At 37.9% G+C, this 13,898-nt stretch overlaps 1 protein-coding gene across 34 annotated transcripts in view; it reads right to left on the bottom strand.

Moving 5' to 3' along the window:
* The window catches only part of LOC129567485 (extracellular serine/threonine protein CG31145-like), a 66,511-nt gene that overhangs the window by 21,772 nt on the left and 30,841 nt on the right, over positions 1 to 13,898 (bottom strand). For 28 of the 34 annotated variants that reach the window (XM_055444438.1, XM_055444449.1, XM_055444420.1 and 25 more), the window contains one exon: positions 10,405 to 10,551. The exons of the other annotated variants lie outside the window; for them this stretch is intronic. The gene's annotated coding sequence lies outside the window, so the exon portion shown is untranslated. The remainder of the gene's footprint in view (positions 1 to 10,404; positions 10,552 to 13,898) is intronic. 34 annotated transcript variants of the gene reach the window in all.

The raw sequence follows: 13,898 nt of genomic DNA, 5'->3' as shown, positions 1-13,898 counted from the left end.
ACACAACAATAACACAGCAGAACAGTAGAGTGGTAGCGGGACAGAGAGAAAAAGAAACAATCAAGCAAGCAGTGAGAGAAAATAGCGAGCAGCATTTTTGAACGACTCGAAAACGTGTGCTACGTGAATAGATGGCATTTTCTAAGCAAGAGAAAAAAAAAAATGAAATAGTCTAAAGAAAGCATACAAATGTAAACAGCCAGCAATGCACACCATCTGTAAGGTTGCACATACAACACACAAATGATTCATGCCCACTCCAAATAAAAAAAAGTCAGCGTCAGTCAGTGAGCGCTCCAAGCTCATGCGACGAAACGAAACGTTCTAGTTGGTTTGCTTCTTTTTGCATATTTTATCTTTTTCGCTTCTTTTCTTTTTTCTTTCGTGAAGTTTTTACTTCATTTCCGACGTAGTATTTTCCCAGTTGGTATTCTTTCGTCGTATGCAAAAATTGAGATTTTTCTCTCTCTCTTGTTGCTGCATTTTTGGTTCACTTCGACTGTTTAACTTGTTGGAATGTAACGAGTGAGAGATCGAAAAAGAGTTCTTATTTGTGCGCGCACGAAGACTATTGAATTTGTGGCAAGTGTAGAAATGAACCAGTGTGCACTCAAACTAATGCGATCAACACAATAAACACGAAGACACGGGCGAAAAATCAATTGAACCCTTTTCAAAAACCGAAATATGCACATACTCCATTTAACGTTTTATCACCGAGCAACGCTTTTTCGCCTCATACTGTCCAAACATTCGGTTTTTTCTCGTTCGACAGATCAGTCTTTTGTCCAAACGTTCTCGATTTTCTTTTCTTTTGGTGAAACTTATTTCAAAATCGAGTTTTTCCACCTTTTTTCTCGCTCTGCTCGGTTGTGTCGTTCAATTGTTGTTCAACTTTTGCCCTAGATGAACGAAACATGAAGAATGGCAACTAAGTGAAGGAGAAATGATGCAAAACTACAACAATAAACAATATCGACGTGAAACGTTCCACAAGATGAAATCCAAACGATCCAAGACATTTTGAGTGAGCTTTCAAGTGACTACGCTGTCAATGTTATGACACATTGAACGAATGGACGACAGTCAAAGAGCATCGAGAGCAAACGAAGCGAGAGTGGGACAGATACACGGTTAATCTCGAATGTTTGCGATTGCCTTCGTGAACTGCTGTTACTTCACGTTTCGCATAATTCTTTTTTCTTTTCTCTTGTGTAAATAACAATTTTTTTTTCCTTCCGTTGTGCACCATATGTGCATCTGGTTATTTTTTGGAAGCCACACAACTACATTTGATTTTGTTCCATTTTTTCCGATTGAATATTTTCCATTCGATTCATAAATTGAACGAGGTTTTTTGCTCTACTCTTTCTAACCCATTCCGAGTTGGAGCACACTAGTTTAGCACACGCTTAAGTGTTGGCAATTGAGTGTTCCTCTCGACTGACTTATTGGTTCTTATCTTCCATTCGTTGTGATATGCACCCTAATGTTCGACAAATGGCTTTCTCGTTAGTGACTCAAACGAGAGACCAGACAAATATGAACGAGGAAAAATCCAAATTATTGTAGCCGTTAGTTTCAATCGTATCGAATGTGAGCTCCGCTTTGGGAATGAAAAAAATGCCAATATAAAATGAAAATAATCATAATTACAATCATAATATAATAACAATCATTTAATAAATTTCATGCACGAACGAACAAAACTGTACCGCTTGAAATCGCCGCGAGCGTTTTGTATTGTTGTGTTGTTTTTTTTCGGTTTGTATACTGTGCAATTCAATTTAATTCGAATTTGTCCATTGCCGCTCTATTAGATTCTGAATAGTCGAACGAGTGACATTGAACTGGTTGGAGTGTGACCAGGTACTGCGATAAAAATCCATTGAGAAGAATTCAATTGCATTGGAAAACGCAACACGACGCACAAATGTGAATCGAATGAGAAATAAAATGCAAAACTAATAAAATGCCAAATTGCGGCCACTTTATAGCTGTTTATCTCTACACCGCACTATTGTTGCCATCGTCGCCACTGCTCCGTCGGCTGTCATTATTGCTTTGATTCTTGATGAGTCGCTTCTTCGTCGTATTTGAATGCGTTTTGATGCTATCTACTTTGCTGGCTGTTATTATTATTGTTTGTTTCTTTTTTGCGCTGTCGTTTTATTGTTGAATTTCGACGCGTATTCTAGCTCAAATTCAATTGTTCTCGCTACATGCTTTTCGGTATTATACTGTCAGTTTTTCCTCTCTTCTCTCTCGCTTATTTGCTTTGCTTTCTAGCGAAAAGCAAAACAAAATAAAATTGAAAAAGAAGAGGAGAATGTGTACCAACGCTAAAATCAACAACAATATGGATATCGAGTTCAGTTGTATGTGTCGTTGGCTAGATTTAGTACTTGTTTGCTTTGATAGCAACCAGTCTTTTCACTTTGATGTGGTTCAATCGACAACGACGACGATGGCAGCGGAATTTCTGGTGAAAATGTTTTAGCAATTGCTTATTTAATAAAAAGAAATTCAAGTGAAACAATGCTCAGCAGTAATGTTATTTACATTTTTTGTGTATGTGTGTGTGCTTCTGCTTCTCGTTACAGCTGTCGCCTCGCAGAATATCAAATAACTCAAACACCTTCACCACAATTGAATGAGCGGGCGAGCATGAGCGCGCGACTCTGTCTCGTTCGTTCGCCTTCAATTGTTGCCGTTGGAAAATCGTTTTTCGCGCAACGAATCCATTTTGTGAAGCACATCAATCAAACCAAGTGCATTACATATGTCAACTGAGAAATGCGCCCGTTTCATATGTGAACCATCATGTTACACACTCTCAGCCACAATTTATATATACATATAGAATTTGATGAGCAACACAACGAGAAATTCGATCGAATATTTTGAATCGGATATCTTTTGTCTGCACGTTTTCAATTGAATTAATATGTGTTTGCTCGTCGTCGTCGTTGTCGTCATCGTCATCGCTTTTTACCGACGGTGTGGTCTCATTTATGCTGTGCTCTGCGCAGTGCGCATGTTGTATGGTGTGTATTCCCATCATCACAGCCATCCAATTTAATTCCATGGAAAAATATGCTTGGGATTTCGTTGATTATTTTCGTTGTTGTCAATTTGTTTTGAAAAGCCAGCTAGAGCTGGAGCGAGAGAAATGGAGAGAGCGAAGCACTTCGATGCACATCGATCATACTTTGTGCACTCGGATCTATGTCACACAAAATAGATAGATGTATCATTTTGATTTGCAACAAACATGCACAATGCATTCACCGAATCTATCGAAAGGTGCGGAAAGTGATGCAGATTCGGTCGCTTTTTATTCATGCGGCCAGCAAAAACAAAATGCTTCAATTTACTTTCGACAAAATAAACTGTAAACACAAAACTTGTAGATGTATCGGGATGACAATTTTTTCCAGCGCGCGCTCATTGCCATTGCTGAAGAAAGTTTTTGGAATGGTTTTACATTTTCGCTGGAGATAACTTGATTTTTCCGTTCAACATGTTTAGTTTATTCGCTCATCCCTGATGCATCCAGAAATCGATGTTGCGAGAAAAAAACGCACAGAGACGGAAAAAAGTGCAAACAGAATACGATGCTGGAAAAAGAGGATGAAAACTTTCGCGTTATCCAGGTTTTTTTTCACTCTATCTCTCTCTCATACAAACGGGAGGGGAAAAAGCGACAACAACGACGGTTAATCCGCAATGGATGAACGATGAGTGAAATTAAGAAAAGTAAATGCCATTGTTGTTCTGAAAAGTTTGAATGCGCAACGAACAGAGTGAATGCGCATATGAAATTTCATCCAACACTTTTTTCCAAGTGTTCCAATTTGATGAACAGTTGTGAGTTTTTTTCTTGTTCGCTCTCTCTCTCTCTCTCTCTCTCTCTTTTTCACGTACTACTTTGCTCTTAGAGTGAGAGTTAGTCGAACAAATAGTTCTCAAATTTTTGAAGGCATGATGACATAAAAATGCTGCTCCGAACAATGAATACCAATTTTTTTTCTGCCTTTGACCAATTTTTTTTCTCATTTCATTCAATATCATCGTTTGTTTTTTCAGAGAAAAACGTCGCAATAAGAGATAACGGTATCACGTGATGTCAGCGCAAGCATTAAGCATGACCCTTACTAAACGAGTAGAGATTGTGTCTTTTTTCGCTCTTCATCTTGAGCACACAGTATGTTGATGTCGGGGGTTTTCTTACATTGCAAAACCAAAACAATACACAATTCATGAATCAGACAAAGTCCAAGGGATCGAATGTTATGTGCGCGACTGCACCAAAACCAAAAACGAAAGAGAAAGAAAATTAGAAAATGATAAATTGTGCGGCTTCAATATAACGGTTGCTTTCATCTCAATTTTGTTGTTGTTGTTGTTGTTATTTCGTCTTGGTGCTGCTTCAAGCGCTGTCATCTTGCAACGCTTAAAGATACATAGAAAACGTTTTGCGCGCAACGAACGAGGTGATACATGTCACACACTCAATAAACTTTGTTCATTTATTTGTTTCGGTTCAAATGGCGCGTCTACCCGAAAACGATTGTGTTGCTTTTATGCTTGGTCCCCCTCCCGATATATACTAGGTCGAGTTTTGTCTTTATTCTCGCCACATTCGACCGCTTGCTCTGTCTGTATGATCGTCGCTCAGACACTGCTCTTGTTGCTGTTGTTTATGCTTTCTGTTCATGACTTTACGTATGCTCTTTATTTGCTCGATCCGTTTAATTTGCGGTAATGGTGTCAATTTGGCCATAATTTTTGTTAAGCTTTTCTTTTCTTTCATTCTTAACATTGGCTTTTGTTCATTTGATTTCTCTATTTTTCTATTGGTTTCGGCCATTTTCATACAATTTTTTTTTTTCATTCTTTCTTTCTATCTATCTTTCTTTAAGAATCATTTGAGATATTTCGTTTTTAATTTGTCTGCTGGAGTTTCACCTCTCTGACCACATTAATTCAACTCTTTCTTTGTCACTCGCAATTTTATTGTCAAAATGACACAAATAATGCCAGAACGTGATTGAAAATCATTTTTTTTTTTCGTTCACTGTGAAAAATTGTGTCCATTTCCTTTGCAACATCTAATTTATTACAAAGCGAGATCTTACTTGAGAACTTGATTACGTTTTACTTTTCAGCCACACACAGTGCACGCGCAAAAAGGTAAGAAAAAACGAAGTCGCCGAATGAACTATCCCATAAAACGAAAATGGCCTCAATTTTTTGTGTGTGTTTCAATCTCCCTCTTACTTACTTAGTTACATACTTACTCCGCCGGCAAAAGCGAATATAATGTGTGTTTGCTCGCTCACCTCGGAACGAAACCATTTCCCGTTTTTATTTCACTTGCTCATTCTTTCAAAGTTCACTAGTTCATCAGATTTCCGGCCAAATGAGCGAATAAAACGAGAAACAAAACCCATAAAAATCGGCCAAATTGCACTTGAACGCTGGAAAAACTTTAACGAATGGCTTAAAGTCGAAAGGGGCACCAAATGAAACAAAAAACAATAACAATCGGAAAAAGAAAATCATTTGTCATAAAATCTAAAATTCATTTTATGCCATTGGGGTCGAATGAGGGATCGGGACGTCGTTATCAATGCCATCGAGCACACGATGCAGTGGGTGACTGAGGATGTGTGTGTACCGGTGTGTGTGAGTATTGCAAGCGTAGCGTAACGGACGATGACAGATTTCACGTTAAATTTTGCACTGCTCTTGGATCATCTTGTATTAAACGTCCCACGGACGACTCTGTGCTCGTTATAATCTATGTGAGATAAAATTACTATTTATTGGCGCCTGACATTTGGTGTTCAAGATCGTTCAGTTCCTCTCGCACTGACTGTCGCCTCCGATTTTAAATTGTGCAAGTACAAATATAGCGTCATCAAAAATCCGAAATGTGACTATTATTTCCAATTTATCATGGGGTTGGTGCAGGCAAACGATGGAGAGAGAGAGAGAAACACATTCGGTGAAAAATGAAAGAGCGAAGAAAAGTCAATGCAATGAACAATAAAGGCCAAAATACCGAAATTCGCTAAGCTGATACATTGACAACGACAAGAAAAGACGACATCCAAGAGCAACTATTCGCCTACTTTTTTTGCTCTCATTTACTCTTAATTTTTTTCTCGACTATCTCGCTCTCTCATCGCCTCGATACTTAGTTGGAAAAAAAGACGGTCGTCGGTTTTACACAGGGCTTAAAATTCAAAAGTGCAAAGCGGCAAACGAAGCCACGTGAAGAGACGAGCTGAGATGAAGCGAGGCGAGATCTCGTGCGCTCAAGATACAATAAAACGCAAACACACTTCGGAAGGATGTAAAAATCGCTTTTACGATTTTATCTGTTAAATTGCATCTATAAAATGAGAGAAAGCGAATATAGTAGACACGGAACGGGAATGGTCGTCGGTCTCGCATCGTTCAGTTCGGTGGGCAAACGCACGGCTGCTACGTTTTTTTTCCGGCTGTATTCCCATTCGAATTCGTTTATTCTCATGGATGGTTGTGTGTGTACGTCGTTCGCCTGTCCGTTGATTCGTTCGTTTCATTTGTTCATTTGTTTTTAGCAATTGCACTCCGAACAATTTTCCCATCATTTTTAATCACATCGAGTTTCGAGTGGCAAAATTCGCTTTTATCATTTTATCGAGAACGAAATTGAACGGCAGAGAATCGCCGATGGAGAAGAAAGAATGTTATATAGAGAAAGGGAGCAAATGAGAGGAAAAAAAATATCAACCGAAATAAAAATCGAATTGAGATAATTGATGCGCGTACAATGAACATGGAATGGCAAGGCCAGCAACCACCACCGCTGCTGCTATTGCTAGCGCTGGCGCCCCATTTCGATTGCCTCTAGGTGAAAAGAATTTACACGGCAAAATCACAGAGTCCTTATTTTCATACAATAGCTAAATTTACCGCATATTTTCACCCCACGCACAATTCCCATACACCTTTGCGTTCGTTGTTTGCTGAATGGCGTAAGCAATGAGCCATTTTAATACACTGCATATCGCTTTCGGGAACGGTATAGCGGGCGAGAGATAATTATCTATTCAACATAATTCAAGCAATCACACCACCGTCGAACCATTGATAATACCAAGAAATTGGTTTGTGTGGTTGATCAAGCGGACGTTCTTCAAGAGATAGAGAATTATTCACAATGCAGATTTGCAGAGAGTAAACAAACGAGATATTCAAAATCGCTAACCAGAAGAAACGGTGAATATATTGATTTATTCATGATTTTATCATTATCGAAAACAATGGGAATCGGCCATCGTTTTACATTTCAATTCACAGGTAAATTCTGTTGAACGATAAATGAATAGAGTGAAAAAAGAAAGAAAATTCTCATTAGCGATAAATAATTTCGAAAGATGTGTGTGTGTATAGTTCATTCATCCTGTGATATCTGCCCCATTATCATCATAATTATTTTTCGTTTGGATCATCATCAACGAAAATCCATATAATTAAAATGAAACGTAAAACACTTGAAATTTTAATCAAGAATAAATTTCAATAAATATTGCGTTCCGTTTGTTTCAAGTGGAAACGATGAGTTCCCTTTTTTTAAAAATGTGTATTCATGAGAACCAAATAATGAGAATACAAATTGTAGAAAATATATTATTTTAATGATGATTAAAAATACAAAATGTCCATTTTCTTGTCGATTTCCAAATGAGACGAACGGAGAAGACTGGAGTAAAGGCGGATGGCAATAGAAAAACTGCGTATAAAGTTGCATGTTCAATGAGAATTTCCAAGTAGATTTGGCTAAAATATGGATCTGAATTTCATTTCGTCACACACGAACTGAGGAAAGAGGGGACAAAATGCAAAATTTTTCATTAAAACAACATTGACAACTTTATTATGAAATCCAAACGGATAATTTTACAAGGCTCGACGTAGCTGTTTTTTTCGTCGTACTTTGGCCCAGTAAATGGTGTTGCAGTTCCGGCTCAAACTTTTTCCACGCTCTCTCTCTCTCTCTCTCTCTCTCTCACACAGTCGTTTCGTATATATGCGAGCGAGTCTATTTTTAGTGCGGGCATAAATGTGTGGTAATGGACTCTTTCACATTGCGCACTCGAACAACACACATAAAACTTTTCGTCTGTTTTGAATATGAATATATTGCATATCCGGTGCACTCGAAGCATAATTCAAAGCCGATTCCATGCGATACACATTACAAAATGTACATTGCAATTTTCACAGCCTTTTATGCCATTACACACACATATACGCGGAACACATACGCTGGCATCGATTATAGGCAAATAGAAATAAATAATTCCATTTCGATTGAATAATGGGCCAGAAATCGAGCAAGACATTCAATCTATTATTCATGCGCATTTATTTTGTGTGTTGAATAGAGAGAGAGAGAGAGAGAGAGAGAGAGAGAGAGAGAGAGAGACAGAGTGTAAAATGTAAAATGGACATCATTTTTATTGTATCGTATACATTATGTGCTCGGATTTATATCATCCAACATTTTGTCATCATTCATCATAAAATAATTTGTTATGGAACGTATGCGGGAGAGGAAAAAAAATGAATTGAATGTGGTAGAAGAAAGGACTGAACTGCATTCAAAAATGTTGAAAGAGGATGGAAAAAAGCCGAGTTTGTCAAAAACAATTAAAACAAAGCAAAATCGAGAGAGAGAGAGAGAGAGAGAGAGAGAGAGAATAAAAATAGCTGAGCAGATGATGGCAGTGAATAAATGCACACGGAGTAGAGTGAGAACAGCCATTGAATAGTGACTTGGAATTCTATATGGAAATGCGCGTCATTTGAAATGTCATCATCCGATTTAAAGTATTTGAAGTGCGAAAATGCAGTACACTCATCTTTTGTCTCAAGCGTGCGCGATGATCGCTTTATACACAATCTTTTATTGCTTTGAATCTCCGTGTAGCTTCTCTTGTTCTCCGTCAAATACTTTCTAAATCGTTTGACAAAAATTATTATTGTTCTCCGGCTCATTCTTCATTTTACAATGATTGTTAACAAGAAGACAGAGTGTGAAAATAACGACGAAAAATATATGTGTTGCTGCCATTTCAGTCTGGTGTTATTATTCGACGTGATACGATATTTATATAATACCAGAATCAAATTCAGTAGCACGCTGAGGAAATAAAGACCTATTGTCATTTTATTCTTATTCAATGCAGCCAGCTTTGCTTATTATTATTTGTTGTACAGTTGTTCGAATGAGAACGATTCAAATTTCATGAGATTTTCTCTCTAGCGCCCGTGCCTCTACTTGGGCTCTCATCGCGCTCGTCTCATTTCAATATTTCGTTTGGCATATGCAAACTCACACACATCATAAGATAACACAATACCGATATTCCGCCGTTTTCATTCGAAGCCGTCACGAGTTGTAGTTATTTTCGGCTGAAGTGTGTACACAGCCAATGTAATTCACCCATGGCGAAGAATATGCAAACGACAACGGCGACGAATAGAGAAACAAACAACCAACAACACATGAATCTCATAAATAAAATCTAAATCCAAATCATAATCATGTTTATCAGTGTTTCTCACTCATTCTTTGTGTATGTTTTTCTACATCGTGGTACGAGGTACACAAGAAAAAACATCCGTTATGTTGATGTTGTTGTTGGTTGATTTTCTCTTGGTGCGCTATTCTCTTCAAGCAATTATTATCACCATGCATGTTTATCCACGTGGTTTTTTTTTTGTTGTTCAACATTGTTGTTTGCTTCCATTTAAAGAAGCAAAGTGTGGAGGAAGAAAAAACAACGCAAGAGCTCAAAAGATTATTTGGCGTTAATTCTTAAAATGCTCCAGATTTTCATGCTGAGCACGGGGAATGAGTGTCTGCCGCGATAAAAATGCTATTCACGTGCAATGTGAACGGAGGTATCCGAAGGAATTTTTTATCCGAACGGAAAATTGTTATGACCGGTCATAAGCAAGCGAATGAACGAATTGTGTATGAAATGCCCACAGATATTATTTCATGCAGCACTCGCGTTTTTTCTATCTCTCACACACACTCTCTCTCTCTGTCTATCTCTAAACTTTATTTACTTCGTTTGCTTTTATTTTGGTGTAGCATGTGTTTTAGCAGACTGGCTGCTATCGATTGGTTTAGATGCAATACTACGGTGCGGTATTGTTTGCATTGCATTTGGAGAGCAATGTGTTCGGCAATCTGTAAAATGCACTCAAAAATCTGATGCTCGAGCATCATGAAGCCGTTTCGGAAAATGGTTTATTGTTTTCGATTTTCGACCATCGTAGTAAATGCCGTAAAATATCATAAGCAATCCCATAAATGGTGTACGCAAATGTTACCTGTGAAAATATTTTGTACGTGGTTCGAATGGTTCTCGGTTTGTCGATGTGTGTAAAGTAATTCAGAAATGGAAAACAGATTCTACCGGCCAGTCAAATTATGCAGTTTTTTCTTTCTCGATGGAAAATTGTTGTCTGCTCCAGGGCCTGCAAGAGAAACAAAACAGAAAGTACACATTTTAATTGTTTGCTTATATTTCTGGAACATAAATTTTTTTCGCGAGTTTGCAAACAAAAAATCCGATTATAAATTGTGTAGAGAGATTTTTTGGGTTAAAATCGGCTTAGACGATCTGTTAAACTTTAAATGTAATTTCCGTTATGGAAAAGTGATGATAGATTTACGATAAATGGATCAGTGGCGTGTTAAAATTCAGTCTCTGCTCCCATTGAACGGATCGAATGGAGCGGTGCGATGCCATAGTATGAAATGTGTGTACCGATTTGCATGAGTCGAGATTCAATTTTAAGATAAAATCTATGATGGCCAAACCATAAGTATGAATTCGTTCATTTTATTGGAGTCATTTTTGAAAAATTCGACAGGTTGATTTGTGTTTTGTTTCATCAAAAGGCACGCACAGTATATAAGAGCCAATGCAAAAGTCAATTGATGAGCATAAGTAGCGCCACCTCTAATGATTACGGAGAGTTACCATAAGTCGTATGCAATTGATGTTGAGAAAAAGAAGAAGAAGAAGACATTCTATTCATTTACATTGCAATAATGGCAATCAGTAGAGATGGTGCTCATGTGCCGATCATACAACTGCTACAACCCTTCGCATTTCATCTATTTTTGCTTTTATTCCGGTGAATATATCGTTATCCACTACGATTCAATGTGAGGTTTCTTTAGCACAAGCAACCAACAACACCATTAACAACAAAGAAACATACTATTCTTTTATATAATAATAGGAAAATATGCATGTTGCGAGATGCCAATTTCGTCTATCTGATATGGTCATTTCTTAACTTTGGTAGCATTAGACCGACCTGACTGCATGCCGGAGAAATGCGAGATGGATATCTGTATAACGAAATGTTTGCTAATGATTTGCTATGCAATCGAGTGGTTTTTCGGTTTTATACTTGTTATCACATCAGATGTGTGTTAGATCGGATTTTTGGTTAGCATTAAAAGCATCACCAGTAAATTCCATGATCACCATCATATTCGTATGTTTATTCAACTGCTAGTTTTTCTTCTTCATCATCTAATTAATAGTTTTCAGAGTCAGATAGTAAATGATCGAATGTGTGTTATGAGAGTGGAATGTGATTTGCAAGAGTGAAGTTGCTTTTCGGTAGTGTTTGAAAATCTGGAATGCACATCTATTTAATGCTCTTTCTCCCGTTCTTTCTCTTGCTCCCTCTCTTTCTCTATCCCTCAGCACTAGGAAATAGAATTGAAAAATTGGTACAGTTTGAACATTCGAATGAAATCAAAATCTCATTTCTGGCAATACATTCAATACGGTGGTCATCATCAGTATTTTGAGTGTTGTGCTGATATGCTTTTGGATTGTTAAGGTGAGGGTATAACACCATAGCAACAACCACAAATGATCCATATATGCCACTGAGAATGAGAATGTGTATTTTCTATGAAAATTGGTCAATGTTTTTGGTTTGTACAAACTATTCGTTCCTTCGTTTTCTCTTTCGATTTCATTTGTTTATTTGTCCATTTTCGTTTGTCTTTTTCTCCTCGCATCACCGCACACCATGCATCGGCATAGCCATCGTCGACGTTGTCGTTATTGTTGTTGTAGCTGTTCCATTTATGCTCAGGTTTTATAATATGGAGTGTGTGTGTGTGTGTGTGTTTAAGGCGACTGAGATTGCGGCACACAAATGGAAAATAAATTCGTGACCGTTGCTCATTTGCAGCAAATTCCGGAACTTTTGTTGCTTATCAAAGGCAGCAGAGAACAGCTCAAGCAGAAAAAACAACAACAACAACAATAATAAGCACTTGCATTCATTCTCACAACGCAACAACTGCAATATGTAATAATAACAATAAACAAAATATACCGAATAATAGTAAATTCGTAAATGTATGAAGGCCAGCGCAGCGCGAACTAAAACAACACCACCACCAACAACAACAACAACAACAGCAATGAAAAACAACGAATATATCTAGGCGAAAAACCAGAAACCGAAAACAGCCAAAAAACTACGAAAAAAGTGCATTCACAATGAAAATTTACTAGCGGGCAATTTGTTTTCGAGTCAAATAATGGCAAGCATCTGTTTTTATAGGTGTGTGTGTTTTTTTTTCCTGTGTGCTTTGGCTGGCTGGATGTGTGCGCTTTCAAGTCCAGCCAGTGAAAATGTATTGCACTTCTTCATGAATCCATTTCGAATAGTTAGCAACAAATAAAATGAAATGCAAGCGACCAACAACAACAACAGCAGCAGTACATCATTTGAGTCGTATGTGTGCTTTGCCAAATGGATTATATCTCTGCTTGTAGCAAAATTGCGATTCTCTTTCTGCCGGTGCTTCTAGTTGGTGGCAGCAAAACGGATTCCATCCAGCACACATAGTATGCTACTGGCTAACGATGCACAAATTCTCGGCACTAACTCGCCTTCATTCATTCGATCTTCCGTCTCGTTTCTACTCGAACATTTGGATGAGTTGCACAGCGACAACAAAACATATGAGCAACTCGATTTCAACTTGTGTTTTAGCCTCATCTTCCGCCATTGCCGACACTGCCACCACCAAAGTCCAATGAATGCCGGCGCTACCGTTACACACAACTTTGTATTATGCAGCATTTCGTGCATTGCAAACATTCTCGTCTCTCTTCCATCGTGAGTGTGTGTGTGTGTTTATGCGCAAAAAACACACAACAACATAGTTTCCCAGCTCACTTATGTTCGAACTTGAAGCAAACAAGCGCCCGGCAAAAGCATACATATTACACTTATGTGAGACCATTTATAAACATTTCAAATTTCAACCAGATTAACTTTTCCATAAATTTTTCATTCACTTTTCCTTACAGTTATTTGTTACTTCTGTGTGTTTCGTAGTGAAGTGAGAGTTCGGTGAAAAAGAGACATAGAAAGAGAGCGGGTGTTTTGTATTAGAGTGCGAGGAGCGCGGAACATTCGTCTCTATATTTATTTATTCCATTTCTGTGTGTACCGTGTATGGAGACATATTTGAATTTGCGAATTTTCGAGCGAGAGAGCAGTACAAAGTGACTTGGCCGAATCGGTGTTGCAGTCATCGTTTGGTCTTAAACCATATTCCTTGTCGCTTTTTCCAACTTCATGTTATTTGCATGGCGTTTTTTTCTGGTGCTGCTGTTGCTACTTGTCTTGAATAAGCTTTTTGTCGGAGTTCCTGTTAGCACTAAACATTTTCATCGTTAATGTATTCATACTCAGCCAAACATGGCCACAATATTCGCACAGGCGGACGGCGACGACAACGACGATCGGAGAGTATGTTTTTAATTATTCTA

Source organism: Sitodiplosis mosellana, unplaced genomic scaffold (assembly GCF_009176505.1).
Source record: "Sitodiplosis mosellana isolate CC-2019 unplaced genomic scaffold, AAFC_SMos_1.0 Smas_scaffold_11, whole genome shotgun sequence".
Taxonomy (NCBI): domain Eukaryota; kingdom Metazoa; phylum Arthropoda; class Insecta; order Diptera; family Cecidomyiidae; genus Sitodiplosis; species Sitodiplosis mosellana.
The sequence above is the reverse complement of the archived record's forward strand: the minus strand, read 5'-3'. Positions and strand labels throughout refer to the sequence as shown.